This window comes from Canis lupus, chromosome X, assembly GCF_003254725.2.
Source record: "Canis lupus dingo isolate Sandy chromosome X, ASM325472v2, whole genome shotgun sequence".
In the NCBI taxonomy this organism is placed as follows: domain Eukaryota; kingdom Metazoa; phylum Chordata; class Mammalia; order Carnivora; family Canidae; genus Canis; species Canis lupus.
Window position 1 is genome coordinate 21,568,819 of NC_064281.1, and position 26,746 is coordinate 21,595,564.

At 40.2% G+C, this 26,746-nt stretch overlaps 1 protein-coding gene across 1 annotated transcript in view; it reads right to left on the reverse strand.

Moving 5' to 3' along the window:
* The window catches only part of LOC125754713 (translation initiation factor IF-2-like), a 40,910-nt gene that overhangs the window by 6,816 nt on the left and 7,348 nt on the right, over positions 1 to 26,746 (reverse strand). The window contains exons 3-6 of the mRNA XM_049107818.1: positions 23,284 to 23,383; positions 4,136 to 4,531; positions 932 to 1,064; positions 220 to 348 (exon numbers count right to left, since the gene is read on the reverse strand). The gene's annotated coding sequence lies outside the window, so the exon portion shown is untranslated. The remainder of the gene's footprint in view (positions 1 to 219; positions 349 to 931; positions 1,065 to 4,135; positions 4,532 to 23,283; positions 23,384 to 26,746) is intronic.

Sequence of the window (26,746 nt, forward strand, 5' to 3'; positions counted from 1 at the left end):
GGAACTTTTTCTTGTTTTCTTAGTTAGTTTCTGGCAGGTGGCTACATCCATTTTCTATTATTCCATTTTCTCCAGAAATATAAACAATATAATCCAAATTTAAAACCTAAACCTTTATGACAAACAAATGCCTTTAAACCACAAGCCATCTGACATTTGAAACATACAAAAATAAAACCTTGTGAGGCACCTGAGTGACTCAGTCGGTTGAGCATCTACCTTCAGCTCTGGTCATGATCCCGACGACCTGGGATGAAGCCCCTCATTGGGCTCCCTGCTCAGTGAGGAGTCTGTTTCTCCATCTCCCTTTGCCACTCCTCCTGCTTGTGCTCTTCTCTCTCTCTCTCTCTGTCAAATAAGTAAATATAATCTTTAAAAAATAAAAGAATAGGGGCTCCCGGCTGGCTCATCAGTACAGCATGTAACTCCTGATCTCAGGGTTGTGCGTTTGAGCCCCACATTGCGTGTGGAAATTACTTTAAAAAGATAAAAAAATAAAAAAAAAAAGAATAAAAACTTGGATGGAAAGACTGTGGAATACACACAACTATGATTGTGTGTGTATACATGTATGCATATTTCTATACATACATATATTCATAGGCACACATTTATAAATAAGTAGCAGAGAGTATAGGAAGAGTACGAACACACAGGGCAAAATATCAAAAATGTTCCTCTCCTGTTTGTGGAAAGATATGCGATTACTTATTTATGGTTTCCATATTTTCCAACACTGATTAAACACATATGCATTCCCTTTATGTTTATAAAAACTATAAATATTCAAAATATTATTTATATACCCATATTAGTCAAGGTTCTCCAGAGAAACTGAACCAATAGGATGTTTGTATATGTGTGTACACCTCTATGTATCTATGTATCTATCAATCTGTCTAGAGAGATTTATTATAAGTAATTGACTCACATGATTAGGGAGGCTGGCAACTACCAAGATCTGCTGGATGAGTCAACAAGCTAGAGGCCCAGGAGAGCTGAAGGTATAGTTCTAGTGGGAAGGTCAGCAGACTCGAAACCCCGGAAGAGCTGATGTTTCACGTCTAAGGATAGGGAAAAAATGTCCCATCTCAAAAGGCAATCGGGCAGGAGGAAATCTCTCTTAGAACTTGTTCTATACAGGCCTAATATAAGAGGAGTATTCACATTAGGGAGGACAATCTATGAATTTAAATGTTAATCTCGGGAATCCCTAGGTGGCTCAGTGTTTTAGCGCCTGCCTTCAGCCCAGGGCGTGATCCTGGAGTCCCAGGATCCAGTCGCACATTGGGGCCCCTGCATGGAGCCTGCTTCTCCCTCTGCCTATGTCTCTGCCTCTCTCTCTCTCTGTCTCTCATGAATGAATAAATAAAATCTTTTAAAAACAATGTTAATCTCATACAAAAACACTGTTACAGAAGCACCCAGAATCATATTTGACCCCATTGCCCAGTTAAACAGACACAAAAATCTAACCATCCTGACACTGAAAATAAACATACATTCTCTAACTTAACACTTTAATAATAAGGAAAAATATTTAAAATCTAAGTATTAGGCTATGTGCATTCAATCGACATAAGGACTCCTTCCAGGGATCCCTGGGTGGCGCAGCGGTTTAGCGCCTGCCTTTGGCCCAGGGCGTGATCCTGGAGACCCGGGATCGAATCCCACGTGAGGCTCCCAGTGCATGGAGCCTGCTTCTCCCTCTGCCTGTGTCTCTGCCTCTCTCTCTCTCTCTGTGACTATCATAAATAAAAATTAAAAAAAAAAAAAAAAAAAGGACTCCTTCCAGAAGGTTTTAAAAGCAGAAATTATAAATTATATATATATATAAAATAAAAAAATATATATTATTATATATATATTATTATATATATATAATCATATATATATTTATATTTATATTTATAAAAATATAAATATATATATTATATATATATATAATCATATATGTAAATAAATCTTACACAAATCTTCCCTAACATGATTGGCTTCATTCACTATTTTCAATATTTATATGACATATTATGCAACTAATAGTGACAACAACAAAAAAACACTGATTGCTCTCAGTATTACACATGTTGTGTTTCTATGTTTGTTACCAAGCTCATATAAAGACACTGTGCTTTTTAAAATATGGAATATTTTTATTGTGGCGATTAATTTTGAGTAGTAACCCAAAATATACTTCTTTTTTTACTTATTGACTTTCATGAGAACACTGTCAGATAAAGTATATTTTCCCTCATGGGCTATTATTTAACACATTTCTTAAGTTCACATGTGATTATCTTTCACAAAGTAAAAACCATGTCAACAGAACTGGGATTCATGACTTACTTAATTCTTTTATCCCAATGTCAAAGTTGCTAACTTCCCAGTTGTTAGTTACATGTCACATACTTATTTTCTGGTTTTGACATTCTTCTATTACAATGTTGGCATTCATAAATTGTCCTGATAACAAAGGCACTGGTGATTTTGTTCACATTGATATAAATTTGTATTATTTCATGCCCAAGTAATTTCCTCCCCATGTTATTTTATTTTCCTTTATTAAAGAATTATATTATCTCTTCTCCAGTGAACATGTTTTGTTTCTTTGCTGTTGAACCATGGCCCTCTTTTCAGAATTCATCAATTCCCATGTTTGACCATATGCTTTTGATCTGAAGGTTATTCTGCAGATTTTCCATTACACAGGGCATATACATATTAGTGTGCAGTGCAATTCTCATACTACTTTGCTTTTTCTTTTTAAAAATGTGCCCGTATTGTCCAAACAAGGTAAAAAAGAATGGGCGCTAGTATTTTCCCTAATACCATTTTATAGTTAGAGCAGCACCTCAACATTGCAAATCAAAACTCTTCCTTTGTTTTCTACTTTATCATCTTGTTTCTTCAGTATCCCTTTGCTGCGGATCTAAATGACTCGAGCCCCATTATCACTTGAAGTAGCTACACCTTCCTACTGGATCACAAAGCAGTTGCTATTACTGTTTTTTTAAGTTTTATGTATTTATTTGAAGGAGGCAGAAGGTGGAGGTGGGTCTGGCTGAGTGTGGAGCTTGACACCAGGCTCCATCTCACACCTCCAAGATCACGACCCTGAGATCACAACCTGAACCAAAACCAAGAGTCCACGTTTAATTGACTGTGCTTCAGCACTTTTTATTCTTTTATGTGATTATAACATATGTCCTGTTATTTTTGCCCTTTCTGCAACTCCTGTATTACAGATTTCTTGCTGAAAACGGAGAGGTTCCTATACTTTGGCTGCACTGAAAACCACCTCTGCTCAATATTCTGTTTTGTCAAACTGGCATTAGATATTCAGATTCCATATCTCTGAACACCCATGTCTCAACAAGTAAATTTTCTAACTCCTCTATATTTTACTCTGATTTGAACATCAAGGGATGACAATCCTGAAGCCATCTAAAACTGCATCTTTTTTATCTATACTATTTAAAAAATGATTCTATGTCATTTTCTTTTTCCTTCATAACACTGCTTGATTTATTCATCAATATAACTCAGTCCCATTAGTCCCAGGAACAATTTAAGGATGTTTACATTAAAAAAAGACTTTACAGTAAAATAATATAATAATTAAAATTTGGATGATTAAAGCTAGATTTTTTTTAAAAAATTTATTTATTTATTCATGAGAAATACACAGAGAGAGGCAGAGACACAGGCAGAGGGAGAAGTAGGTTCCTCACAGGGAGCCCAATGTGGGACTTGATCCCAGGTCCCAGGATCACGCCCCAAGCTGAAGGCAGATGTTCAAGTGCTGAGCCACCCAGGTGTCCCTAGATTTTTTTTTTAATAGGAGTAGAAATGTCAAGTTGAATTCAACAAGGAGCTGATAAACAAAATGTTTGTTGAATATCCCTGTTTAGGAAGAAAGTTTGGCCCTATCCTCTCTAACATCCAATGTGAAAAGGAGAAAAGAATGTGATCAGTAATTGATAAGGCCCATACGATGAAAACTAAAGCCATCATTTGACACAGTTCTTTATGTTACTAAGTGAAGGAGAGAGAAACAGAAAAAGAGAGAGATTTATTTCCCTTCTCTCTTTAAACATCTGAGGAGGACACCCTGTAGGGGACACACTGCTCTTACCTCCTCCTTCCAGTGAATGTGGCCTGCAGCAGCCTCTCCCAGACACCAGGCTCAAGGCCCCTCTGGCTCCTTCAGTGGCCCAGAGGGACACCCAGACCGTGGACCTTTCCAGCCAGTCTCTCCCAATTTTCGTTTCTCCCGCTCTGCCAAGCTTTGGAGGAGGAGGAGGAGGCTTTCCTTGGCTTCTTCCTGTCTCCTCCTGCGTCCACCACCCCATTCTTCCTCCACCTGGGAGAGCTCTTCCTGACAACACGGCTCCTGATGGGACTGGATCCTTCCTGCCCTCCGGTTTCATCCATGTTTTCGGGATGAAATCTAACGGGACCGAGGCTAGCTTCCTTCTTTCTTCTTCTTGTCCAGGTGGAGGAATGGCAATCCCGGAAAAACGGTATGTGGCTGTGGAAAAAGTACACATCAGACCCCGTCTTGGTTATTGCAAGGACTCTGACTTTATGCATCTGATTGATCTGGAGCAGGCATCCCCACGGTCTTCACAGGATCTACTGTAAAATATAAATCATCTGTCCCCGTGGGAGATGCTATGCTGAAGGCAGAGCTGCCTGGAGGCACTAAGCGTGTGGCATCCGTGGCTGGTGAGTGCCAACATGGTGAGACTGCAGAGCCGCAAAAGGTGCAAGTGATAGTTCCTCTCCGTTGTTTTTGTTTCAGGTTGGTATATTCGCTCTTTAGCAGAACCATTCCCACCTCTTGTAAGTCAGAGGTTATTCCTTGCCTCTCTATGCTCACACACACAATTTCATCCTATCCACTGTCTCTGTGTGGCTCTGCATTTCATTTTACATCATTTTACATCATTGCCTCTATCAGAAGCATAATCCGGTGGCCAGGTAACTTCAAGGAACCCCCGAAATGAACACTGGTGAACACTGGTAATTATACCTGAGTGGTAGCTTTTTATTTTTATGTTTAAAAATATTTTATTTAGAGAGAGAGAAAGCAAGGGCACAAGTGAGAGGAGGAACAGAGGAAGAGGAAAATGGAGAGGATCACAAACACTAAGAGCTGAGCATGAAGCCCACCACAGGGCTCAATCCTATGACCTTGAGATCAACCTGAGCCAAAATTAAGAGTTAGTCATCTAATAGCTGAGTAATATTCCATTGTATACATAAACCACATCTTCTTTATCCATTCATCTTTCATTGGACACCGAGGCTCCTTCCACAGTTTGGCTATCGTGGCCATTGCTGCTATAAACATTGGGGTGCAGGTGTCCCGGCGTTTCATTGCATTTGTATCTTTGGGGTAAATCCCCAACAGTGCAATTGCTGGGTCATAGGGCAGGTATATTTTTAACTGTTTGAGGAACTTCCACACAGTTTTCCAGAGTGGCTGCACCAACTAAGCCACCTAGGTGCCTGGGCTTTTTATTTTAAACCTTTTTATATAAAATAATTTTAGACTCACAAAGAAGTTGTAAAAATAGTAAAAATAGAGTTCTTATGTTACCTTTACCCAGCTTTAACCTAATATGCCAATTTACATAGAATAGTATATTTATCAAGACCCTGATGGGATGCCTGGGTGGCTCAGTGGTTGAGCGTCTGCCTTGGCTCAGGGCGTGATCCTGGGGTCCTGGGATCGAGTCCCACATCGGGCTCCCTGCATGGAGCCTGCTTCTCCCTCTGCCTATGTCTCTGCCTTTCTCTCTGTCTCTCTCATGAATAAATAAAAATTAAAAAAAAAAATCCTGAAAGGGGCATCTAGCTGGCTCAGTTGAGCATGTCAGTCTTGATCTCAGGTTTGTGAGTTTGAGACCCACGTTAGGTGCAGAGATTACTTAAAAAAAAAAAGACTTAGAAAAGAACACTGTTACACAAAATTATGAAATAAAATGCAATCTAATTCAGATTGCAAAGTTTTAACATGCACTTATTTGACAGGGAAGCAGAGTTCCTTAAGTTCTTTTCCCCTCACATGTATTGATTCAGATAACGACTACCATATTCAGGGTACAAAACTGTTCTCTCACCATTTAAATGTCTCCAACACGCCCCATTTGAAATCTTACCTTTCCCCAAACCTTAAACCTTGACAAACATGGATCTATTTTCCATTACTATAATTCTGTCATTTTGAGAATGTTATATAAATGGAATTTTATGGTATGTGAGATTTCACATTCAGGTCAGCTTCTTGCTCTGCATAATAATCTCAAGATCCATCCAGGATGTTTCATGTATCATTAATTGGTTCTCTTTTTAATGCTGAGGAGCATTCCATTGTATTGATGTACTTTAGTCTTTTATACATTTACCAGCTGAAGGACAGTTGGGTTATCTTAAATTCTGGGCTGCTAAAAATAAAACTGCTATGTACATTTGTTGGTGATGTTCTGGTATTTCTTTTCTCTAAATTCCTAGGAAATGGCTGCTTGATCATATGGTAGGTGTGTGTTTAACTTCAGAAAAACTGACACTTGATTTCCAGAGATCCTGGACCATTTTACTTTTTCACCATGCCTGTATGAGCAATCCAACTGCTTGAAATTCTAATACTTGGTATTTTTAGTAATTTCTATTTTAGCTATTATAGTAGGTGTATAGTTGTATCTCATCATTGCATGATTCACAGTTCCTTAATGGACAACTCATGTTGAACATATTTGCATCTGCCTATTTTCCATTCATAGGTCTTCTTCTGTGAAATGTGTTCAAGTTTTATGCACATTTTCTAATTGGAGTCTTTTTTCTTATTGTTGTACAGAATATTCTTTCTTATTTCATTTGGGTACAAGTTTTTTGTCCTGTAGGTGAGTTGCAAACATACGCAAATTTTCCTGTCTATGGTTTTTATTATCTGTCTTTAACAGTGTCTCTTGTAAAGCAAAAGGTTTTGGTTTTGATGAAGTACAACTGATTGACACTTTATTTATGGCTCTAAATTCGGTCCAGGAACACCCGGGTGGTGTTGAGCATCTGCCTCTGGCTCAGGGCATGATCCCGGGGTTCTGGGATCGAGTCCCACATTGGGCTTCCTGCATGGAGCCTGCTTCTCCCTCTGTCTATGTCTCTGCCTCTCTCTCTGTGTCTCTCATGAATAAATAAATAAAAACTTATATAGAAAAAGAATAAAGTTAAGTTCAAAAGCGCTTTGTGGTGGAAGGGAGGGGCATGCCATTACAGTTTGTGCTGGCTCTGTAGCCTGCAATAAAAGGTGAATGATAAGATAAGGAAAAGGTTTTAAAGTTTTGCCCTTTTTTTGTTTGCAGTGATCCTTGGAACACTGACTTTCTACTGCTACACTAAAGCAATCAGAGAAAAGTACCTCAGCCTATACATAACATGGGTTTAGGTAGTTGTGGCACTGTGACTCCAAAGAACACAAAACTACCTGAAAACTCTTTATAGATGAGAACTAGAATTTTTAATTTTCATTTTAACAAACTATAAAGAATGGATGAAAAATAGAATAGTATCACAGCAAATCACATGGTAAGTCTAAAAAGTTTTTCATGGAATTTTTGAGATCATGCTTATGTATTTATGAACACAAAATCACTAACATAGAGTTGGTAGGTTTTCATACTATTCCATATATATCTTACTATAATTGAGGGTCAAAAAAAGTCATTGTGCTGGACATTGCAATGTTACACAATGTCAAAAGATTGAAAGCTCACAAACACATCTGGTTCAGCACATTACCTTTAGAAAGTTAAGTATTTTTTGGACAGGGAATACATAAAGATAAAGTCCGGTTGGTGAGGAGAAGGAAGAGATAAGTCTGTTTATCATCTGACAGCCTGCCATGGCCTGAATGTGTCCCCTCCAAAACTCATACATTAAAACCTGTGTGATTAGGTCCCGGGGGGGGGGGGGGGGGGGGGAGCTTTTGTGAAAAGGCGCCTGAGGGATTCCTTGCCCCTTATCTCCTGTGAGAACACAGAAGTCAGCAGTCTGCAACCCAGAAGAGAGACTTCACCGAACCAACCATACCGGCATCCTGATCCAAGATCCCCAGACTCTAGAACTGAGAGAAATATCTGTTATTTACAAGCTACCTAGTCTGGTAAGTTGTTACAGCAGCCCGAATGGACTAGGACACAGCATATCACCTGTCTTGGGCACTATGCCTTTTGCTGCAGGTCCTTCACCTCACATCTAGCCTGGGATCCTCACCTATTATTTATAAGGGATCTAGTTGGGCAAAATCTCAGAGCTTGTAGAGAGGGGATATTATGAGAGAGTGTTAGACAAAGAACAATAACCATATGTAAGAATCTGCCAGAGGGAGGACTGAAGTAACCAAAAACCTCAGAGCATAAGCATTACTATGTCCTTGCCTCTGCTTTCAGATCTGAGAGGTACCAGACAGCTGTATTCAGCTTTGGCTGAGTGGTGCCAAGGACCTAGAAGGATGTCGGGTCACTGCAGAAAGAGAAGAAGCATCCTTCACTTCCTCCTCTCCTCTTTTCTGGGTACTCCCCCAGATGCTGCCTGCCATCAGGACACAAAATATTCTCCAGGCTTCTCATATTTCCCCATTCACCACCCAGAGTACTGCAGATTTTTCACACAGCAGAACTGAGAAAGATACCAAAAGCCAAAAGGATGAAAATCTGAGCACTTCACAAGCCCCACCTGCCACAGAGAACTCATGCAGAGAGAGGCCCTTTAACCAAGAAGGTGGCTTAGATGATGCAGTTCCTTTTGCTCATGTATAAAATTAAAGAGCCCATCACAAAAGCACACATGCTGAAAAAGGTCAACAAAATGTATAAGGACCATTTTCCTGTGATCTTCGGGAAAGCCTCTAACATGTGGAGCTGGTCTTTGCCCTTGACTTGAAGGATTTTGACACAACTAAACACTGTCCTTGTTAGCAAAATGGATTTCACCCATGATGGGAGTTAGAGTGTTGCCAGTGGTTGCAAAAAACTGGTCTGATGACCTTCCCGGGCATGACCTTTGTGAAGGGCAATTGCACCACTGAAGATGATATCTGAGAATTCCTGAATATGATGTAGATATATGCTGGTAGAAAGCCCTTCATCTGTGGAGAGGCCAGAAAGCTCATTACCAGAGATTTGGTACAGAAAAAGTACTTGGAGTATCAAGTGAGTTCCCAATAGTGATCCTACATGCTACGAACTCCTGTGGGGTCCAACAGCTCAAAGAAGCCAACAAGATGAAAGTCCTGAAATTTCTGACCAAGGTCAATGATATGGCCCCATTTCTGCCTATGCCAATATGAAGTCTTTGTGAGATGAGAAAGGGAGGGAGAGTCCGAACCAGAGTTGCTGACGCTACTGCTATGGCTTGGGCATGGTCCAGGATCATATCCAGCAGTTTTATTGCCTCCAGTGAAGTCTTAGGCAGGTAGGTTCCTTACTTTCTGGTTGAATAAGTCTATTAACCTTATAAGTAGTGAAGGGCTGCTGTGGGGCAAGAGGGAACACATTATATACCATCATCCTATTCCTGTTTTACAGGGTAACTTGGAGATTTGTCTTCCTTCATTCCACTCTTCCTTCCTTCCTTTCTTTCCTTCTTTCTTTCCACTTAGTTTCTAAATGTTGTTCCTTTAAATAGAAAACTTAAATAGCTTTGGAATGTAAGCTTATGAATCACCACTTTGATTATACATTTATTGTTTTGCATCAAGTTTAGGAGTAGAAGCTATGCTGTTTTGTAAAACCAACTGGAAAAATTTCCATCTTATTTTGTGATCTAAAACAGAATAATGTGGCAATTGAGTAATTGCTTCTTCAGAAATATGAATGGATTCAACAGTAAAATTGTGCTCAAGAAACAGTGATAAAGTGAAAAACAAATGCTCAACTCTTGAATTCCCTAAACATTCAGTTTTGTTGCTCTGAAAGATTTAAACACACACACACACACACACACACACACACACACACACAGAGATTTACTTAGCTTATTCAAAAGTGTAGGAGAGGGGATCCCTGGGTGGCTCAGCGGTTTGGCTCCTGCCTTTGGCCCAGGGCGCGATCCTGGAGTCCCAGGATCGAGTCACGCGTCGGGCTCCCGGAATGGAGCCTGCTTCTCCCTCTGCCTGTGTCTCTGCCTCTCTCTCTCTCTCTCTCTCTCTCTGTGTGTGTGTGTGTGTGTATCATAAATAAATAAATAAATCTTTTAAAAAAGTGTAGGAGAAATTAAATTTTAATAAATTAGATATTATGTTCATTGGCTCATTCATGCCCTAAACATTAATGGAATATCTGCTTTTTGGAAATACCATACTATTTCAGGGAATTCTAGGATTTCTGCGACAGGGAACAGTTGGAAGTTGGTGGGGTATTATGGCAGTGCATAGGGATAATTTAAAAGAAGAAAACAGAAGTGAATCTAAGCAAGAGCAATCAAGTGTAAACATCCTGAGACAAGTCTGTTCGGGATTTTGGTAACTGCAGTTCTTCAGAGGTACTGAAGTTCAAGTTTCACCCTGTGGTCTGAAAGGTAAGGCTGTGGAAGGGGTGAGCTGCTGTCCAAACCTCTAATGGTGTGTCTCAGAGTTGAAAGACTAAAGCCTGTAATGCAAAGTGGCTCCTAGCAGTGATACACGAGTCCCAAATAAACTAGGGAGAAGGTTTCTACTGGAGCAGACAAGGTCCATGTTATGGGTACCTGTCCCTCTGCACTTGAACCATTTGCAAAGTAATTATCAACATTCTCAACTACAAAAAGTCTGCCTCTCATTAAAAAAGTAAGAATAATGTGTTTCATAGATCCACACATAAAGATGTAATATATCCAATCAGTATACCTAACAACCACATCCAGGAGTCTAATCATTGGTAGGTGGACCTCATTGAAATGTTAAGATTTGAATTTTGAGGTCATGTTGTACTTAGATCAGACTTCTAAGGATCTTAGATGGGGGAAATGAATTTTGTATCAGGTAGGGACAGGGACATGAAACAATGGGGCCAAGAGACAGAACTGTATGGGGGCCCATGATTCCCCAGCATTCGGAGATCATACCTTTGCGCCCTTCTACCCTCAAGTGTAGGTAGGGCCTATAGCTGGATTCTAAGGAAACGATTATGACAAGAGTGTTGGGATGTCACTCCAATAATTATATTACATGTTAAAGGTAAGACAACACAACATTCCTCTGATTACAGACATTATATAAGACACTATATTGCTATCAGACTCTTGATATCTTGCTTGTTTTGAAGAGGAAATCTGCCATGTTTTGAATGGCCTACGGAGTGGGCAAAGTGGCATAAAATTGCAGGCTAGCTTTAGGTACTGAGGTTAATCTGTAAATAACAGTCAGAAAAAAAAAAAAACCCTCAGTCCTATAGACAAAAGGAAATTAATTCTGGCAAACAAAACGAGCTTGAGAGTGGATTTTTCCTGCTCACTTCCAGTTTCCAGTCTAACATGTAAGGAACTTACTTTGTCACTCCCATTCTCCCAGCGAGAAAACATTGGAACAAACTGCAAATTGGCAATTCTTCTTATATCCATCAGAGAAATGAGGTCACAAGGTTAACTGCTTCTCCCCCCCCCCCCCCCAAATAGAGAAAGAAACTGGTTGAAATAGAGAATCACAGCTCATTGGATCATAAGTCCAGGAGCAGAAATCAGTGCTGGAGCTGGTACTAGGATTGGAAAACTTGAAGTGTATTTCACAAATTGCTGGACACTCACTATAGAGTAACTTCAAGTTAAAAATTCTACGTAGTTCTACTCTAATAGGGGCCTCTAAACTTTTCTAAGTTTTACTTCCAGGAGCCCTACCAGGTTCTTATAGTGACAATAAAAGCCAGATAAAAATGCCATTGTATCTTTAGCAGGGGAAAGGTATTGAAAAATGCCAAAGCAATCTGTTTTTCATAACAAGGCTTGCCTACAGAGCAGCTGTTTATCAGAGCCTAACTGACTAGGGTTTTATCAGAGCCTAAGCCATCTGAGGGAGAAGAAATGCCAACTTTAGCCCCCTCTAGCCTTCCAAGAGGAAGAAGGGAAATATGCCAAAACAGGCCCTCTTTACTTCGTGTTTTCCCTAAGGAGTGAAAAAAACTTAAAAGTACTTGTGATGTCAGAGCCCGGGCGCATAGGCTTACTACAAAACTAAGACCGAATCATCAGATTATGGAACACTCCCTCATGTCCCATACCTTATTACCATATCAACAGGGCTCCTGTATAATAACAAGGGGTTGCAACAGAAAGAACTATGCATCTCGGACCTTATGTAAGAAAAACAGAGAAGATGAAAAGAAGGACACCAGAAAAAATTGAGTCTCTGACAATTGCAGCTATAGCAAACAATAAACACTACCTGACTCCAGGCCAGAAAAATCATAAAATCTTTCACCCAATACATTATACCTAGCTTTCAACAACAACAACAATTATAAGGTATATGAAAAGACAAAACACATAGTTTGAAGAGGGAAAGCAAACATCAGATCCAGAATCAGATATGGCAGACATTTCGGGATTATCATATCAGGAATTTAAAATAACTATGATTAATATGCTGTGGGCAAAAGGCAAACTGTGCAAGAATAAATAGGGGGTAATGTAAGAGAGCTTACATTAAGCTCTAAGAAAGAATTTTAAGCCAATGCTAGAAATCAAAAACATTACAAAAGAAATGAAGAAAGTCTTTTATGGGTTTCATCAATAGGCTGGACATGGCTGAGGAATAAAATCAGTAAACTTGAAAACATGACAACAGAAACTTCCAGGTGAAATGCAAAGAGAAAAAAGAACAAAAAAAAAAAAAAAAAAAAAAAAAAAAAAAAAAAGGAAGAGAAGAGCCAAAAATTGTGGGACAATGGCAAAAGATACAACATTTGTGTAATGGGAATACTAAAAGAAGGAGAAAGGAAGCAAGAAACTGAACAAACATATGAAGTAAAAATTACTGAGAATTTTCCAAAATTAACAGATGCTAAACCACAGATCCAAGAAGCTCCAAGAATGCCAAACAGCATGAACAACAAAAACTACAACTAGACATAGCATATGCAAACTGTAGAAAACCAACAAAAAGGAGAAATTCTTGGGGAAAAAAAAGCCAGAGAAAATGGCACTTTGTGTAAAGAGACACAAGGATAAGAATTACATTGGCCTTCCCTTCACAAACCATGAAAGCAAGAAGATAGTTGAATTAAAGCTTTAAAAAGTTGGAAAAAAAATTCCCTACCAACCTAGAATTCTATACTGAGTAAAATTCTCCTCTGAAGTGAAAGAGAATAAAAGATGTTCACAGACAAACACGAACTGAGGAAATCTGGTACCAGTAGACATCCCTTGCAAAAAATGTTAAAATTAGTTTTTCAAGGAGAAGAAAAGTAATATATAGGTCAGAAACTCCGACCTATATAAAGAAGAGAAGAATGTCAGGAAAGGAATAAATGAAGGCAAAATAGTATTTTTCTTTATTTGAGCTAACAGATAACAGTCCAAAATAAGAACAGAAAACAATCCATTCAGTAATTATGCCTTATGAGAAAGTAAAATGGATGACAACAATGTTATAAGAAATAGGAGGGAGGAAGTGGCACTACCTGTGAATTTGTAGTGCATGATTCAAAAGTGGACTTGGATTATAAATGTGAATTCCAAAATTATAATTTTGTATATTATGGGTATTCCAAAAGTTAGAGCATCCACTAAAAAAACACAAAAACAAAACAAAACAAAACAAATTGCTATGCTCAAGAGGAGAAAAAATGGAATCATAAAGTTCTAAATTAAAGCCAGAGAAGGGGGGTGCCTGGCTCAGTCGGTGAAGCATCTACCTTCAGCTCAGGTCACGACCTCAGGGTCCTGGGATTGAACCCCGTGTCAGGCTCCCTGCTGAGGGAGGTTCAGGCTTCTCCTTCTCCCTCTGCCACTTCCCTTGGTTGTGCTCTCTCTCTCTCTCTGTATCTCAAATAAATAAATAAAAGATCTTTAAAAAAAGCCAGAGTAGGTAGAAAAAGGGTGAGAGACAAGAAACAAAGAACAAGAGTAACAAATAAACAACAGGAACAAAATACTATGGTAAATATAAATCCAGCTATGGTGATAATTACTTTAAAACTCAGTGGTCTAGGAGTGCCTGTGTGGCTCAGTGGGTTAAATGGTTAAGCATCTGCCTTCAGAACCATGTCATGATCTCAGGGTCCTGGGATTGAGCCTTGCATTGGTTCCCCGCCCAGCAGGGAGACTGCTCCTTCCTCTCCCTCTCCCATTGTGTGCTCAATCTATCAAATAAATTTAAAAAATCTTTTAAAAAGTCAGTGGTCTAAATATACCACTTAGAAGAATACAAGTTCTCAGAGGAGGTAAAAAAACAAACAAACAAGACCACATCATACATTGTCTACAAGAAATCCACCTCAAACGTAAAGATACCCAAAGATTAAAGAAACTAAAGAGATTGGAAAAGACATACCACTCTAATACAAACTAAAGGAAAGTTGGACCAACTATTTTTCTTTCAGACAAAGCACAATTCAGATCAAGGAAAATTACTAGAGATAAAGAGAGGTATCACATAATCATAAAGGGGTCACGTCTCCAAGATATATTACCATCCTTAATGCATATGCACCAAAAAACACAGTGTCCAAATGTATGAGGGAAACACTGATGAGATAAATTCACAATCATAATGAAGAGACTTCAGCACACCTCTCTAAGTAACCAACAAATGCAGCAGTCAGAAACTATTAATAGGATAATTAAAGTGGATATCACCATCAGTAAAGGAAGTCTACCTGACATTTTTAGAAGACTCAACAACAGGAGAAAACACACTTTTTTTCCCAAGTTCACGTGGAATATACATCCAGATAGACCACATTCTGTGCTATAAAACACCATATAATTTTTCCCCTTTTTAAAAAATTTTTTTATTGGAGTTCAATTTGGCAACATATAGCATAACACCCAGTGCTCATCCTGCCAAGTGCCCCCCTCAGTGCCCATCACCCAGTCACCCCAACCCCCCACCCACCTCCCCTTCCACTATCCCTTCTTCATTTCCCAGAGTTAGGTGTCTCTCATGTTTTGTCACCCTCACTGATATTTTCACTCATTGGAACAAATCGTCCTAAGATTTGTGTGGAATCAGAAAAGACCCCGAATAGCCAGGGGAATATTAAAAAAGAAAACCATAGCTGGGGGCATCACAATGCCAGATTTCAGGTTGTACTACAAAGCTGTGGTCATCAAGACAGTGTGGTACTGGCACAAAAACAGACACATAGATCAATGGAACAGAATAGAGAATCCAGAAGTGGACTCTCAACTTTATGGTCAACTAATATTTGACAAAGCACGGAAGACTATCCACTGGAAAAAAAGACAGTCTCTTCAATAAATGGCGCTGGGAAAATTGGACATCCACATGCAGAAGAATGAAACTAGACCATTCTCTTACACCATACACAAAGATAAATTCAAAATGGATGAAAGATCTAAATGTGAGACAAGATTCCATCAAAATCCTAGAGGAGAACACAGGCAACACCCTTTTTGAACTGGGCCACAGTAACTTCTTGCAAGATACATCCATGAAGGCAAGAGAAACAAAAGCAAAAATGAACTATTGGGACTTCATCAAGATAATAAGCTTTTGCACAGCAAAAGAAACAGCCAACAAAACTAAAAGACAACCTACAGAATGGGAGAAGATATTTGCAAATGACCTATCAGATAAAGGGCTAGTTTCCAAGATCTATACAGAACTTATTAAACTCAACAGCAAAGAAACAAACAATCTAATCATGAAATGGGAAAAAGACATGAGCAGAAATTTCACAGAGGAAGACATAGACATGGTCAACAAGCACATGAGAAAATGTTCCACATCACTTGCCATCAGGGAAATACAAATCAAAACCACAATGAGATACCACCTCACACCAGTGAGAATGGGGAAAATTAACAAGGCAGGAAACAACAAATGTTGGAGAGGATGTGGAGAAAGGGGAACCCTCCTGCACTGTTGGTGGGAATGTGAACTGGTGGAGCCACTCTGGAAAACTGTGGAGGTTCCTCAAAGAGTTAAAAACAGACCTGCCCTACGACCCAGCAATTGCACTGCTGGGGATTTACCCCAAAGATAAAGATGCAGTGAAACACCAGGACACCTGCACCCCAATGTTTATAGCAGCAATGTCCACAATAGCCAAACTGTGGAAGAAGCCTCGGTGTCCATCGAAAGAAGAATGGATAAAGAAAGTGTAGTCTCTGTATACAATGGAATATTCCTCAGCCATTAGAAACGACAAATACCCACCATTTGATTCGATGTAGATGGACCTGGAGGGTATTATGCTGAGTGAAATAAGTCAATCAGAAAAGGACAAACATTATATGGTCTCATTCATTAGGGGAATATAAAAATTAGTGAAATGAGTGAAACACCATATAATTTAAAGAACAGAAATCATACAAGCATACTCTGGGCCACAGTGGAATTCAACTACAAATAAACAGCCAAAATATAGCATAAAAATCTAAAATACATTGAGATTAAACGACATACTTCTACATAAAAAGAGGCTCAACACTATATCTCATTTGGAATTACAAATTAAAACAAAGAGATACCACTACATACTTGTTAGAATCTAAAATCTAAAACACAGACAAACCCAAACACTGGAAAGGATGCAGAGCAATAGGAACTCTCATTCAGTCCTGGTGGGAATACAAAATGGTATGGCCACATGGAAAGACAGTTTAACAGAATCCTACAAAAGTAAACATACTCCTATCTTACAATCCAGCAAATGAACTCCTATTTACCCCCATTAGTTGAAAAATTATGTTCATACAAAAATATGCACACAAATGTTTATAGCAGCATTATTCCTAAGGATGAAAGGAACCAAGATGTCTTTCAACAGGTGAATGGATAAACAAGTTGTGGTATACCCAGACAATAGAATATTGTCCAATGATACAAGGAAATGAACTTTCAAGCTATGAAAAGACACAGAGAACGCTAAATGCAGTAGCATGTATGAAAAAATCACATATCCTATTACTTCATTTTTTAAATAATTTTTTATTGGTGTTCAATTTACCAACATACAGAATAACACCCGGTGCTCATCCTGTCAAGTGTCCCCCTCAGTGCCCGTCACCCATTCACCCCCACCCCCTGCCCTCCTCCCCTTCCACCACCCCTAGTTCGTTTCCCAGAGTTAGCAGTCTTTACGTTCTGTCTCCCTTTCTGATATTTCCCACACATTTCTTCTCCCTTCCCTTATATTCCCTTTCACTATTATTTATATACCCCAAATGAATGAGAACATACACTGTTTGTCCTTCTCCGATTGACTTACTTCACTCAGCATAATACCCTCTAGTTCCATCCACGTTGAAGCAAATGGTGGGTATTTGTCGTTTCTAGTGGCTGAGTAATATTCCATTGTATACATAAACCACATCTTCTTTATCCATTCATCTTTCGATGGACACCGAGACTCCTTCCACAGTTTGGCTATTGTGGACATTGCTGCTAGAAACATCGGGGTGCAGGTGTCCCGGCGTTTCATTGCATCTGTATCTTTGGGGTAAATCCCCAACAGTGCAATTGCTGGGTAGTAGGGCAGGTCTATTTTTAACTGTTTGAGGAACCTCCACACAGTTTTCCAGAGTGGCTGCACCAGTTCACATTCCCACCAACAATGTAAGAGGGTTCCCTTTTCTCCGCATCCTCTCCAACATTTGTGGTTTCCTGCTTTGTTAATTCTCCCCATTCCCACTGGTGTGAGGTGGTATCTCATTGTGGTTTTGATTTGCATTTCCCTGATGGCAAGTGATGCAGAGCATTTTCTCATGTGCATGTTGGCCATGTCTATGTCTTCCTCTGTGAGATTTCTGCTCATGTCTTTTTCCCATTTCATGATTGGATTGTTTGTTTCTTTGGGATTAAGTTTAATAAGTCCTTTATAGATTTTGGAAACTAGCCCTTTATCTGATAGGTCATTTGCAAATATCTTCTCCCATTCTGTAGGTTGTCTTTTAGTTTTGTTGACTGTATCCTTTGCTGTGTAAAAGCTTCTTATCTTGATGAAGTCCCAATAGTTCATTTTTGCTTTTGTTTCTTTTGCCTTCGTGGATGTATCTTGCAAGAAGTTACTGTGGCCCAGTTCAAAAAGGGTGTTGCCTGTGTTCTCCTCTAGGATTTTGATGGAATCTTGTCTCACATTTAGATCTTTCATCCATTTTGAGTTTATCTCTGTGTATGGTGTAAGAGAGTGGTCTAGTTTCATTCTTCTGCATGTGGATGTCCAATTTTCCCAGCACCATTTATTGAAGAGACTGTCTTTCTTCCAATGGATAGTCTTTCCTCCTTTATCGAATATTAGTTGACCATAAAGTTCGGGGTCCACTTCTGGGTTCTTTATTCTGTTCCATTGATCTATGTGTCTGTTTTTGTGCCAGTACCACACTGTCTTGATGACCACAGCTTTGTAGTACAACCTGAAATCTGGCATTGTGATGCCCCCAGCTATGGTTTTCTTTTGTAATATTCCCCTGGCTATTCGGGGTCTTTTCTGATTCCACACAAATCTTAAAATAATTTGTTCTAACTCTCTGAGGAAAGTCCATGGTATTTTGATAGGGATTGCATTAAACGTGTAAATTGCCCTGGGTAACATTGACATTTTCACAATATTAATTCTGCCAATCCATGAGCATGGAATACTTTTCCATCTCTTTGTGTCTTCCTCAATTTCTTTCAGAAGTGTTCTATAGTTTTTAGGGTATAGATCCTTTACCTCTTCGGTTAGGTTTATTCCTAGGTATCTTATGCTTTTGGGTGCAATTGTAAATGGGATTGACTCCTTCATTTCTCTTTCTTCAGTCTCATTGTTAGTGTATAGAAATGCCATTGATTTCTGAGCATTGATTTTGTATCCTGCCACGATACCGAATTGCTGTATGAGTTCTAGCAATCTTGGGGTGGAGGCTTTTGGGTTTTCTATGTAGAGTATCATGTCATCGGCGAAGAGGGAGAGTTTGACTTCTTCTTTGCCAATTTGAATGCCTTTAATGTCTTTTTGTTGTCTGATTGCTGAGGCTAGGACCTCCAACACTATGTTGAATAGCAGTGGTGAGAGTGGACATCCCTGTCTTGTTCCTGATCTTAGGGGAAAGGCTCCCAGTGCTTCCCCATTGAGAGTGATATTTGCTGTGGGCTTTTCATAGATGGCTTTTAAGATGTCGAGGAAAGTTCCCTCTATCCCTACACTCTGAAGAGTTTTGATCAGGAATGGATGTTGTATTTTGTCAAATGCTTTCTCTGCATCTAATGAGAGGATCATATGGTTCTTGGTTTTTCTCTTGCTGATATGATGAATCACATTGATTGTTTTACTAGTGTTGAACCAGCCTTGTGTCCCGGGGATAAATCCTACTTGGTCATGGTGAATAATTTTCTTAATGTGCTGTTGGATCCTATTGGCTAGTATCTTGTTGAGAATTTTTGCATCCATGCTCATCAGGGATATTGGTCTGTAATTCTCCTTTTTGGTGGGGTCTTTGTCTGGTTTTGGAATTAAGGTGATGCTGGCCTCATAGAACGAATTTGGAAGTACTCCAACTCTTTCTATCTTTCCAAACAGCTTTAGTAGAATAGGTATGGTTTCTTCTTTAAACGTTTGATAGAATTCCCCTGGGAAGCCATCTGGCCCTGGACTCTTGTGTCTTGGGAGGTTTTTGTTGACTGCTTCCATTTCCTCCCTGGTTATTGGCCTGTTCAGGTTTTCTATTTCTTCCTGTTCCAGTTTTGGTAGTTTGGCTTTCCAGGAATGCGTCCATTTCTTCTAGATTGCTTAATTTATTGGCGTATAACTGTTCATAATATGTTTTTAAAATCGTTTGTATTTCCTTGGTGTTGGTAGTGATCTCTCCTTTCTCATTCATGATTTTATTCATTTGAGTCTTCTCTCTCTTCTTTTTAATAAGGTTGGCTAATGGTTTATCTATCTTATTGATTCTTTCAAAGAACCAACTCCTGGTTCTGTTGATCTGTTCCACAGTTCTTCTGGTCTCGATTTCGTTGAGTTCTGCTAGAATTTTAATTAACTCTCTTCTTCTGCTGGGCGTAGGGTCCATCTGCTGTTTTTTCTCTAGCTCCTTTATGTGTAAGGTTAGCTTTTGTATTTGAGTTCTTTCCAGTTTTTGAATGGATGCTTGTATTGCGATGTATTTCCCCCTCAGGACTGCTTTTGCTGCATCCCAAAGATTTTGAATGGTTGTATCTTCATTCTCATTAGTTTCCATGAATCTTTTTAATTCTTCCTTAATTTCCTGGTTGACCCTTTCATCTTTTAGCAGGATGGTCCTTAACCTCCACGTGTTTGAGGTCCTTCCAAACTTCTTGTGATTTAGTTCTAATTTCAAGGCATTATGGTCTGAGAATATGCAGGGGACGATCCCAATCTTTTGGTATCAGTTCAGACCCGATTTGTGACCCAGTATGTGGTCTATTCTGGAGAAAGTTTCATGTGCACTTGAGAAGAATGTGTATTCAGTTGAGTTTGGATGTAAAGTTCTGTAGATATCTGTGAAATCCATCTGGTCCAGTGTATCATTTAAAGCTCTCGTTTCTTTGGAGATGTTGTGCTTAGAAGACCTATCGAGTATAGAAAGAGCTAGATTGAAGTCACCAAGTATAAGTGTATTATTATCTAAGTATTTCTTCACTTTGGTTATTAATTGGTTTAAATGTTTAGCAGCTCCCACATTCAGGGCATACATATTGAGGATTGTTAAATCCTCTTGTTGGATAGATCCTTTAAGTATGAGACAGTGTCCCTCTTCATCTCTCACTACAGTCTTCGGGGTAACATTTAGTTTATCTGATATAAGGATGGCTACCCCTGCTTTCTTTTGAGGACCATTTGAATGGTAAATGGTTCTCCAAACTTTTATTTTCAGGTTGTAGGTGTCCTTCTGTCTAAAATGAGTCTCTTGTAGACAGCAAATAGATGGGTCCTGCTTTTTTATCCAGTCTGAAACCCTGCGCCTTTTGATGGGGTCATTAAGCCCGTTCACGTTCAGAGTTACCATTGACAGATATGAGTTTAGTGTCATCATGATATCTATTCAGTCCTTGTTTTTGTGGATTGTTCCACTGAACTTCTTCTTAAAGGGGAATTTTAAGAGTCCCCCTTAAAATTTCTTGCAGAGCTGGTTTGGAGGTCACATATTCTTTCAGTTCCTGCCTGTCTTGAAAGCTCTTTATCTCTCCTTCCCTTTTGAATGAGAGCCTTGCTGGATAAAGTATTCTTGGTTGCATGTTCTTCTCATTTAGGACCCTGAATATATCCTGCCAGCCCTTTCTGGCCTGCCAGGTCTCTGTGGAGAGGTCTGCTGTTACCCTAATACTCCTCCCCATAAAAGTCAGGGATTTCTTTTCTCTTGCTGCTTTAAGGATCTTCTCTTTATCTTTGGAATTTGCAAGCTTCACTATTAGATGTCGAGGTGCTGAACGGTTTTTATTGATTTTAGGGGGGATCTCTCTATTTCCTGGATCTGAATGCCTGTTTCCCTTCCCAGATTAGGAAAGTTTTCAGCTAGGATTTGTTCAAATACATATTCTGGCCCTCTGGCCCTTTCGGCGCCCTCGGGAACCCCAATTAAACGCAGGTTTTTCTTTATCAGGCTGTCGTTTATTTCCCTTAGTCTGTCTTCATGGTCTTTTAATTGTCTCTTTTTTCCTCAGTTTCCCTCTTTGCCATCAACTTGTTTTCTATGTCACTCACTCGTTCTTCCACCTCGTTAACCCTCGTCGTTAGGACTTCTAGTTTGGATTGCATCTCATTCAATTGATTTTTAATTTCTGCTTGATTGGATCTAAATTCTGCAGTCATGAAGTCTCTTGAGTCCTTTAGGCTTTTTTCTAGAGCCACCAGTAGCTGTATAATAGTGCTTCGGAATTGGCTTTCTGACATTGAATTGTAATCCAGATTTTGTAACTGTGTGGGAAAGAGGACTGTTTCTGATTCTTTCTTTTGAGGTGAGGTTTTCCTTCTAGTCATTTTGCTCAGTGCAGAATGGCCAAAAACAAGTTGTATTGGGAAAAGGAGAAAAAGAGAGAGAAAGAAGGAAAGAAGAGAGAAAAAGAAAAAAGAAAAAAGGAAGAAAAAAGAAAAAAGAGAAGAAGAAGAGAAAGAAAAAGAAAGAAAGAAAGAAAGGGTGGGGGAATCAAACAGAAATCAAAAAGCAAAAAAAAAAAAACAAAAAACAAAAAACAAAAAACAAAAAAACCACGGGGGAGTATCTTCTGATTCTGTATACTTTAAGTCCCTTGACTTCCCCTGGAACTTGTCAGTCTAGCTGGTCTTCTGGGGGAGGGGCCTGCTGTGCTGATTTTCAGGTGTTAGCACTTGGGGGAGCTGCTCTGCCCCCTGCCTGGTGCAGGGCTCAGTGGGGGTTGTGTACCCCGTGAGGCCGCAGGAGGAACAACCGCAGGGGCGGGGCCAGCTCTGGGACCCTGGATTCAGCCCCCGCAGGAACTCCGGAGCTCTCCGTCTGCAGGGCCTGGAGGCTCCGGGGCGGGGCCGCTGATCTGCTCAGCTGGGGCAGGAGCTTCCTTGCTGTCCTGGGCCCTCCCGGCCTCTGCCTGTCTCGGGGGGAGGCCGGATCCTGGGCTGTGTCCCGGCGCCCTGTGCTCCGGAGCCTGCGCTGGTGGATTCGCGTTCCCGGGCCGCCGCCGCGCAGCCCCCTCCGCGGAGCTGCCGCCCGAGCCCCTCCGAGCTGCTCCTGGAACCGCGCAGCCCCCTCCGCACGGAGCCTCTTCCTCTGCCCGAGCCCCCAAGCTGCTCCCGGGCCGCGCAACCCCCTCCGCGGAGCCGCCGCCCGAGCCCCTCCGAGCTGCTCCGGGTCCCGCCGGGTCCCGCCGTGCGCGCTGCAGCCCTTAGGGAGCTCGGCGCACTCTCCTGGGCGCGCAGTTGCTCTGTTACTGTCCCGGGGAACCCGAGGGCATCCCCGCCCTCCTGGGTCCTGCTCCAACTCCCCGCGAGCCCCTTTCCCCCGGGAAGGTCGGTGCAGCTCCTGCTCCTCCGGGACGGGGCTCTCCTGTCCTGGGGACACTCGCCCCGGCCTCAGCCCGGCTCCTCGCGGGGCCCCTCCCCCTTGGAGGCCTTTTGTTTCTTTATTTCTTTTTCCCCGTCTTCCTACCTTGATAGAAGCGCGAACTCTTCTCACTGTAGCGTTCCAGCTGGTCTCTCTTTAAATCTCAGACCGAATCCGTAGATTTTCAGGATGATTTGAAGGTTATCTAGGTAATTTGGTGGAGACAGGTGATTGGGGACCCTACTCTTCCGCCATCTTGCCCCTCCTCCTTATCCTATTATTTCAAACACATGACATTCTTGAAAAGGTAAAACTATGGCGACGGTAGGAAGATTAGGGGTTCAGGGGACGGAAGGGATGGTGCCTCGTGGAGCACAGGGGATTTTTAGTGCTGTGGAACTACTTTTTATAATACCATAATGATTATACATTTGTCAAAATCCATAGATATACAACACAAAGAGTGAACCCTAATGTATACTATCTACTTTACTTACTAATAATGTATTGATATTGGTTTATTAATTATAACTAGCACACTAAACTAATAAGATGTAAATAATAGGAGAAACTGTGTAAGGGGCTGAGAGAATATATGGGAGCTCTGTACTTTCCACCCTATTTTTCTATAAACCTGAAAGAGCATGAAAAAATAAAGCTTTTGAATAAATAAACATCCCCTCAGAATTATATACTTAGAGTAGTTTTTGTTTTCCTGGATAATCTAAATGTTGCAGTTGGCCAATTATTTTTATTGATTTTCTCATTTGAAACCTTACTTCCTCTTCTGGGGCGGGGGAAGCAACTTTTTTACTAATTAAGTTAAATTTGCTCAAATTCCTTCTGTCATTAAGAAGTAAAACATAAAGCAAAATACCCCATGAACTCTGAAACCTGAAACGTCCTCTAAATAACCGTTTTGGTCCTAGGCTTCTATGCATAAACACACACACACCCACACACACACACACACTCAAAAAATCACAAAAACATTGACAGGTATGTTCAACTTGTAAAAAATAGAAGCACTACATATAAAGCTCTTATAGCACTCTACTGTGTGAAATCACCCAAGGGGGTACTTCCAGGATATTTATTACATTAATTAGATTTATTACAAACATGTTTAAAACAAAGAATTCAAGAAGCTAGAGAAAGAACAGCATACTAAACACAAAGAGGCAAAGGTAGAAAACAGTTCAGATGAATGCAAAAGTGATCAGTTAGAGGTATATGGATGGCTCAGTCAGTTATGTGTCTACCTTCAGCTCAGGTCCTGGGATTGAGCTCCACATCAGGCTCTCTGCTCAGCAGGGAGTTTGCTTCTTCCTCTGCCTCTGTTTTTTCTTTCTCTCTTTCTCTCTTTCTCAAATAAACAAATAAAAACTTTTTTTTTTTTTTTTTTTTTTTTTTTTTTTTAAGTGATCAGAGACGCCTGGGTGGCTGAGCAATTGAGCGCCTGCCTTTGGCCCAGGGCATGATCCTGGAGTCCCAGGTTTGAGTCCCACATTGAGCTCCCTGCATGGAGCCAATTTAGGTGGAGAAGAGATATGGCAATGATAAATTAACACTACAAATAAGTATTACCAATATCTCAAGATAAATGATGGACATAGAAGTCCCACCTAAAGAAGAATTTCAGATAAAAAAAACTCAGGAATTTTGGAATTAGAAAACAACCATTCTGGGATGCCTGGGTGGTTCAGCGCCTGCAATTAGCAGCGCCTGCAATTAGCAATTAAGCGCCTGCCTTTGGCTCAGGGTATGATTCTGGAGTCCCGGGATCGAGTCCCACCATCAGGCTCCCCTGGAGCCTGCTTCTCCTTCTGCCTGTCTCTGCCTCTTTCTTTCTGAGTCTCTCATGAATAAATAAATAAAATCTTTTAAAAAAGAAAAGAAAATTACCATCCTGCCACCTTTAATGGATTTAATGGATATTAAAAGAATATGACTGCCAATATTACCACAAAGGAGACAACAGATATCATACACATCTTGATGGAAGTGCAGATTTTTACCCCTGGAGTGTATTTGCCAATAAACAAACACCTAAACCTTAATCTGAACAGGATTCTATCTATAAAAATCGAGACTTGCTGTGGATTAATGTTAGGTAACTGGGTTCACTCTTGTATATATTTGAGAATTTCTATAATAAAAGGGCTCTATTTAAATATCCTGCCTTTAATATGAAATGTGAGATGGGGCACCTGTGTGGCACAGCCAATTAAATGTCCAACTCTTGGTTTCAGCTCAGGTCGTGATCTCAGGGTCATATGATAGAGCCCCGCATCAGGCTCTGTGCTCAGCACAGAACCTGCTTGAGGTTCTCTTTTCCTCTCCCTCTTGCCCCTCCTGCTTGTGCGCTCTCTCTCTCTCTCTAAAAATACATAAATAAATCCTTAAAAGAAAAGAAAAGTGATGTACAGGCAGATCTCATTTTATGGCAATTCTCAGATCATCATGTTTTCTACCAAGTGAAGTTTTATGGCAACTCTGGGTAAAGTAAGACTATTGGCGCCATTTTTTCAACACAATTTCCTCACTTCATATTTCTGTGTTACATTTTGGTAATTCTCACAATATTTCAAACTTTTTCATGATTCTTATATGTGTTATGGTAATATGATCAATAATCTTTGATGTGACTACTGTAATTGTTTTGAGGTGCCAAGAATCATACCCATAAGATGGCAAACTTAATCAATGTTATGTGTGTTCTGACTCTCCCACTGACCAGTTTCTCGCCATCTCTCCTTCTTCTATTCTGAAACACAACAATATTGAAATTAGGCCAATTAGTAACCCCACGATGGCTTCTAAGTGTTTAAATGAAGGGGAGATTTCTACATCCTTCACTTTAAATCAAAAGCTAGCAATTATTAAGCTTAGTGAGGAAGGCATGTCAAAAACCAAGATAGGGGACACCTGGGTGGCTCAGTGATTGAGTGTCTACCTTTTTTTTTTTTAAGATTTTATTTATTTATGAGAGACACAGAGGGGGAGAGAGAGAGAGAGAGACAGTGACACAGGCAGAGGGAGAAGCAGGCTCCATGCAGGGAGCCTGATGTGGGACTCGATCCCGGGACTCCAGGATCACGCCCTGGGCTGAAGGCGGCACTAAAATGTTGAGCCACCCAAGATGGCCGAGTGTCTACCTTTTTTTTTTTGCTCAGGGTGTGGTCCTGAGGTCTTGGGATCAAGCACCTCATCAGGTTCTCTGAGAGAAGCCTGCTTCTCCCTCTGCCTACGTCTCTGCCTCTCTCTTTGTGTCTCTCATAAATGAATAAATAAAATCTTTAAAAAAAAAAAAAAAAGCCAAGACAGGCTGAAAGCTCAGGTTCTTGCACCAAACAGTCAAACAGTAAATTCAGAGGAAAAGTCCTTGAAGAAAATTAAAAGTACTACTACAATGAACCCACAAAAGTGAAATGGATAAAGTTTCAGGGGTCTGGATAGGAAATCAAACCTGTCACAATATACATACATACCCTTAAGCTAAAGCCTAATCCAGGGCAAGGCCCTAACTTTCTTCAATTCTTTGAATGTTGAGAGAGGTGAGGAGGCT